The following is a 3,584-nucleotide window of genomic DNA, read 5'->3' on the forward strand; positions in this document are numbered from 1 at the left end:
AACTCGTCTCCGTAGTTGAGCGGGAGCGGCCAAAGGAATGTGCAATCGTGTGTGTAGTGGAGCTGGGAGGGGCAAGCATAAGGGACGAAAACGGGGGTAACATGTCGGATGCGATCATACCAGCACTAAAGAACCGGATCCCATCAGAACTCCGAAGCTAAGCGTGCTTGGGCGAGAGTAGTACTAGGATGGGGAAGTCCTCGTGTTGCATTCCCTTTTTAATTTTTTTGCGCCGCGTGCAAAACAAAACGCACCTGCGCGACATATGTTTAGCACGTTTTATTATTTTGCACATTTGCGGTAAGTTTTAGCTCGCTGCTCATTATTCACGTGTCTAGCGGCGGCAAGCGTGTTCTGAAAGGGGTCGAAACCATAGCAAATAGGCACTGGTGCAGTTGAACCATGGTAAACTCGTCTCCGTAGTTGAGCGGGAGCGGCCAAAGGAATGTGCAATCATGTGTGTAGTGGTGCTGGGAGGGGCAAGCATAAGGGACGGAGACGGGGGTGACATGTCGGATGCGATCATACCAGCACTAAAGCACCGGATCCCATCAGAACTCCGAAGTTAAGCTTGCTTGGGCGAGAGTAGTACTAGGATGGGTGACCTCCTGGAAGTCCTCGTGTTGCATTCCCTTTTTATTTTTTTTGCGCCGCGTGCAAACCAAAACGCACGTGCGCGACAAATGTTTAGCACGTTTTATTATTTTGCACGTTTACGGTAAGTTTTAGCTCGCTCCTCATTATTCACGCGTCTAGCGGCGGCAAGCGTGTTCTCAAAGGGGTCGAAACCATTGTAAATAGGCAGTGGTGCGGTTGAACCGTCATAAAACTTGTCTCCGTAGTTGAGCGGGAGCGGCCAAAGGAATGTGCAATCGTGTGTGTAGTGGAGCTGGGAGGGGCAAGCATAAGGGACGAAGATGGGGGTAACATGTCGGATGCGATCATACCAGCACTAAAGCACCAGATCCCATCAGAACTTCGAAGTTAAGTGTGCTTGGGCAAGAGTAGTACTAGGATGGGTGACCTTCTGGGAAGTCCTCATGTTGCATTCCCTTTTTAATTTTTTTTGCGCCGCGTGCAAAAGAAAACGCACGTGCGCGACATATGTTTAGCACGTTTTATTATTTTGCACGTTTACGGTAAGTTTTAGCTCGCTGCTCATTATTCACGCGCTTAGCGGCGGCAAGCGTGTTCTGAAAGGGGTCGAAACCATGGTAAATAGGTACTGGTGCGGTTGAACCGTGGTAAACTGGTCTCCGTAGTTGAGCGGGAGCGGCCAAAGGAATGTGCAATCGTGTGTGTAGTGGAGCTGGGAGGGGCAAGCATAAGGGACGAAAACGGGGGTAACATGTCGGATGCGATCATACCAGCACTAAAGAACCGGATCCCATCAGAACTCCGAAGCTAAGCGTGCTTGGGCGAGAGTAGTACTAGGATGGGGAAGTCCTCGTGTTGCATTCCCTTTTTAATTTTTTTGCCCCGCGTGCAAAATAAAACGCACCTGCGCGACATATGTTTAGCACGTTCTATTATCTTGCACATTTGCGGTAAGTTTTACCTCGCTGCTCATTATTCACGTGTCTAGCGGCGGCAAGCGTGTTCTGAAAGGGGTCGAAACCATGGCAAATAGGCACTGGTGCGGTTGAACCATGGTAAACTCGTCTCCGTAGTTGAGCGGGAGCGGCCAAAGGAATGTGCAATCATGTGTGTAGTGGTGCTGGGAGGGGCAAGCATAAGGGACGAAGACGGGGGTGACATGTCGGATGCGATCATACCAGCACTAAAGCACCGGATCCCATCAGAACTCCGAAGTTAAGCTTGGTTGGGCGAGAGTAGTACTAGGATGGGTGACCTCCTGGGAAGTCCTCGTGTTGCATTCCCTTTTTAATTTTTTTGCACCGCGTGCAAAACAAAACGCACGTGCGCGACATATGTTTAGCACGTTTTATTATTTTGCACGTTTACGGTAAGTTTTAGCTCGCTCCTCATTATTCGCGCGTCTAGCGGCGGCAAGCGTGTTCTCAAAGGGGTCGAAACCATGGTAAATAGGCACTGGTGCGGTTGAACCGTCGTAAAACTTGTCTCCGTAGTTGAGCGGGAGCGGCCAAAGGAATGTGCAATCGTGTGTGTAGTGGAGCTGGGAGGGGCAAGCATAAGGGACGAAGACGGGGGTAACATGTCGGATGCGATCATACCAGCACTAAAGCACCAGATCCCATCAGAACTTCGAAGTTAAGCATGCTTGGGCGAGAGTAGTACTAGGATGGGTGACCTCTTGGGAAGTCCTCGTGTTGCATTCCCTTTTTAATTTTTTTTGCGCCGCGTGCAAAAGAAAACGCACGTGCGCGACATATGTTTAGCACGTTTTATTATTTTGCACGTTTACGGTAAGTTTTAGCTCGCTGCTCATTATTCACGCGCTTAGCGGCGGCAAGCGTGTTCTGAAAGGGGTCGAAATCATGGTAAATAGGCACTGGTGCGGTTGAACCGTGGTAAAACTCGTCTCCGTAGTTGAGCGGGAGCGGCCAAAGGAATGTGCAATCGTGTGTGTAGTGGAGCTGGGAGGGGCAAGCATAAGGGACGAAGACGGGGTAACATGTCAGATGCGATCACACCAGCACTAAAGCACCGGATCCCATCAGAACTCCGAAGTTAAGCGTGCTTCGGCGAGAGTAGTACTAGGGTGGGTGACCTCATGGGAAGTCCTCGTGTTGCATTCCCTTTTTATTTTTTTTGCGCCGCGTGCAAAACAAGACGCACGTGTGCGACATATGTTTAGCACGTTTTATTATTTTGCACGTTTACGGTAAGTTTTAGCTCGCTCCTCATTATTCACGTGTCTAGCGGCGGCAAGCGTGTTCTCAAAGGGATCGAAACCATGGTAAATAGGCACTGGTGCGGTTGAACCGTGGTAAAACTCGTCTCCGTAGTTGAGCGGGAGCGGCCAAAGGAATGTGCAATCGTGTGTGTAGTGGAGCTGGGAGGGGCAAGCATAAGGGACGAAGACGGGGGTAACATGTCGGATGCGATCACACCAGCACTAAAGCACCGGATCCCATCAGAACTCCGAAGTTAAGCGTGCTTCGGCGAGAGTAGTACTAGGATGGGAGACCTCCTGGGAAGTCCTCGTGTTGCATTCCCTTTTTAATTTTTTTGCGCCGTGTGCAAAACAAAACGCACGTGCGCGACATATGTTTAGCACGTTTTATTATTTTGCACGTTTACGGTAAGTTTTAGCTGTTGTAGCTCGCTGCTCATTATTCACGCGTCTAGCGGCGGCAAGCGTGTTCTGAAAGGGGTCGAAATCATGGTAAATAGGCACTGGTGCGGTTGAACCGTGGTAAAACTCGTCTCCGTAGTTGAGCGGGAGCGGCCAAAGGAATGTGCAATCGTGTGTGTAGTGGAGCTGGGAGGGGCAAGCATAAGGGACGAAGACGGGGGTAACATGTCGGATGCGATCATACCAGCACTAAAGCATCGGATCCCATCAAAACTCCGAAGTTAAGCGTGCGTGGGGGAGAGTAGTACTAGGATGGGTGACCTCCTGGGAAGTCCTCGTGTTGCATTCCTTTTTTATTTTTTTT

General features: G+C 50.2%; 7 non-coding genes and 2 pseudogenes across 7 annotated transcripts; all 9 read left to right on the forward strand.

The window, feature by feature from the left end:
• The first annotated feature begins 106 nt into the window (after positions 1-106).
• LOC123175298 (uncharacterized) lies at positions 107-214 on the forward strand (annotated as a pseudogene).
• Positions 215-514: 300 nt separating this feature from the next.
• On the forward strand, positions 515-632 carry LOC123175271 (5S ribosomal RNA). Its single transcript, XR_006487762.1, has one exon. It is a non-coding gene; the product is annotated as a 5S ribosomal RNA (ribosomal RNA).
• A 301-nt stretch (positions 633-933) lies between these two features.
• Positions 934-1,052, forward strand: LOC123175290 (5S ribosomal RNA). Its single transcript, XR_006487780.1, has one exon. It is a non-coding gene; the product is annotated as a 5S ribosomal RNA (ribosomal RNA).
• Positions 1,053-1,353: 301 nt separating this feature from the next.
• LOC123175300 (uncharacterized) lies at positions 1,354-1,461 on the forward strand (annotated as a pseudogene).
• Positions 1,462-1,761: 300 nt separating this feature from the next.
• Positions 1,762-1,880, forward strand: LOC123175269 (5S ribosomal RNA). Its single transcript, XR_006487760.1, has one exon. It is a non-coding gene; the product is annotated as a 5S ribosomal RNA (ribosomal RNA).
• A 301-nt stretch (positions 1,881-2,181) lies between these two features.
• LOC123175273 (5S ribosomal RNA) lies at positions 2,182-2,300 on the forward strand. The gene has a single exon (XR_006487764.1). It is a non-coding gene; the product is annotated as a 5S ribosomal RNA (ribosomal RNA).
• Positions 2,301-2,601: 301 nt separating this feature from the next.
• Positions 2,602-2,720, forward strand: LOC123175279 (5S ribosomal RNA). Its single transcript, XR_006487769.1, has one exon. It is a non-coding gene; the product is annotated as a 5S ribosomal RNA (ribosomal RNA).
• A 301-nt stretch (positions 2,721-3,021) lies between these two features.
• Positions 3,022-3,140, forward strand: LOC123175267 (5S ribosomal RNA). Its single transcript, XR_006487758.1, has one exon. It is a non-coding gene; the product is annotated as a 5S ribosomal RNA (ribosomal RNA).
• A 310-nt stretch (positions 3,141-3,450) lies between these two features.
• On the forward strand, positions 3,451-3,569 carry LOC123175286 (5S ribosomal RNA). Its single transcript, XR_006487776.1, has one exon. It is a non-coding gene; the product is annotated as a 5S ribosomal RNA (ribosomal RNA).
• Positions 3,570-3,584: the final 15 nt, after the last annotated feature.

The sequence above is a fragment of the Triticum aestivum genome, unplaced genomic scaffold (assembly GCF_018294505.1).
Source record: "Triticum aestivum cultivar Chinese Spring unplaced genomic scaffold, IWGSC CS RefSeq v2.1 scaffold65792, whole genome shotgun sequence".
In the NCBI taxonomy this organism is placed as follows: Eukaryota; Viridiplantae; Streptophyta; class Magnoliopsida; order Poales; family Poaceae; genus Triticum; species Triticum aestivum.